Here is a 2,292-nt window from a genome sequence, read left to right as displayed (position 1 = left end):
GGGAATCGAATCTGGGTCAGCCGTGTGCAAGACAAGCGCCCAACCTACTGTACTATCTCTCTGGTCCCTTAAGTTTTAAAAAGCCAAACTCATGAGAAGAACGTAAGATGAGATGTGAATAGGCTAAAGCAATAAAACAGAGAAATGGAGGGGCTGGTCCCCTGGATTGATCCCTGAGTGAAAAGCCATGAGTACGCTCTGAGCACCCCCAGGTGTGGCCCCCAAACCAAAGCCAAATGAAACTTATAAAGTGTATCCTGTTCAAGGAATTGGGATGGACTACCTTCCCCCGACCTCCCTGTACTTCCGGAAGCCTCAGCAGTCACATCCACACCCAAAAGCTGCCACCCAGTTTAAAAACTACTCCAGCCTTACTGTCCCAATAAAAATACTAAATGCTCTGAACAAACACGATGAGCTCTTAGTACATGTATTGCAAACCAAATGCACAAAAATAGAGGGAGGCTGGAGGGTGAGAGGCGGGGTGTTGGAGGGTGATGGGAGGGAAATGGAGGTCATTGGTGGCGGGGAATGTACACTGGTGGAGGGATGGGTATTGGGTCATTGTATGACTGAAGCCCAATCATGAACAGCATTGTAATGTTCTGTCTCATGGGTTTTCAATTAATTTTTTTTTTTTTTTTTGCTTTTTGGGTCACTCCCAGCGATGCACAGGGGTCACTCCTGGCTCATGCACTCAGGAATTACCCCTGGCGGTGCTCAGGGGACCATATTGGATGCTGGGAATCAAACCCGGGTCGGCCGCAGGCAAGGCAAACGCCCTTCCCGCTGTGCTATCGCTCCAGCCCCTACTTTTTTTTTTTTTTTTTAAAAGCTTAGCCCTGAATTCCCCGGATATCTGGCTTGCTACCAGTCAAAACAGAAGGGAGGGGCCAATTCACTGCTGGGTGGGAGACGAACTAACTTCAGGTAAGATAAAGCAATCTGTAGTTTTAGTCTTTGGAACAGACGGTGCCTGGGGGTCTTCACAGGCAGCCAGTTCCTTAGCATACAGACCGACCACCCATCTCCGTATGGCCATGTATAACATTACTTTGAAATATTGACATTAACTTAAATGAGGCTGATCGTAACAACCATAGGTTTTTAAATTAAAAGGCTGAAGGCTGTATCTCATGGTGATTCAATTTAAAAAAAGTGGGGGGAAGGGTGAAGATAGGCAATATAGACTTGATAGCAAGACTATATAGTTATAAGGTTCCTGCCAAACTTTGCTCTAAATTGGCAGTAATCATTGACTTATTACTTATAGTACCTTTAAATTTTTTTTTTTCATATTTTGGTTTTTGGGTTACATCAAGCAGTGCTTGGAAATTACTCCTGGCGTGTTTGAGAGACCAACCATATGGCTTGCCGGGATCAAACCCAGAGGAACTGTGCAAGACAAGTGCCCTACCTGCTGAATTATTACCCTGACTCCTGTTTCTAATAGTTCTGACTGAGTGCTCTGCAGTGCAACCCTGACACTGGCCTGCTGGTTAGCGTAGGTTCCCAGTCTGAGGACACACCTCTTTACAAAGCTTTTTCGGATGCCAGCCACGGTCTCAGACCACCGGCTCTTCTGACTGACCACAAATTTAGAAGTTCCCACACATTTTCTTAGTAATTCGCCTAAGGGTTTATAGAACTCAGGGAAGTTTTGCATTTATAATTCTAGTTTTATTAGAAAACAGGATAAACGGGAACCAGAATGATAGTACAATGGGTAGAGCACTTGTTTTGTGCGTTCCCAATCCAGGGTTTGAGCCCCGGTACCACATCCAGTCTCCTCAGCACTGCCAGTAGTGATCCGTGAGTGTAGAGCCAGGAATAAGACCAGAGCACTAGGGCCACAGCGATAGTACAGCGGGTAGGGCATTTGCCTAGCATGCGGCCAACCCAGGTTCAATCCCCGGCATCTCATACAGTCCCCAATGTACTGCCAGGAATAATTCCTGAGTGCAGAGCCAGAAGTAACCCCTGAGCATCGCTGGGTGTGAGCCAAAAAGAAAAGAAAAGAAAAAAAGACCAGAGCACTGCTGAATGTGGCCCCAAAACAAACAAACAAACAAAAAAACATAACGGGTTCAAATCCCAGCATCCCATATGGTCCCCTGAGCACCGCCAGGAGTAATTCCTGAGTGCAGAGCCAGGAGTAACCCCTGTGCATCGCCAGGTGTGACCCAAAAACCAAACAACAACAACAACAAAAAAAAAAACAACCCAAAAAAACATAAAACTGGATACACATTGGGTAGGGTCTCGGGGAATATCCTGTGTTCATAAACAAGG

The sequence above is a fragment of the Sorex araneus genome, chromosome 2 (genome assembly GCF_027595985.1).
Source record: "Sorex araneus isolate mSorAra2 chromosome 2, mSorAra2.pri, whole genome shotgun sequence".
In the NCBI taxonomy this organism is placed as follows: domain Eukaryota; kingdom Metazoa; phylum Chordata; class Mammalia; order Eulipotyphla; family Soricidae; genus Sorex; species Sorex araneus.
This window is presented reverse-complemented; position numbering follows the sequence as displayed.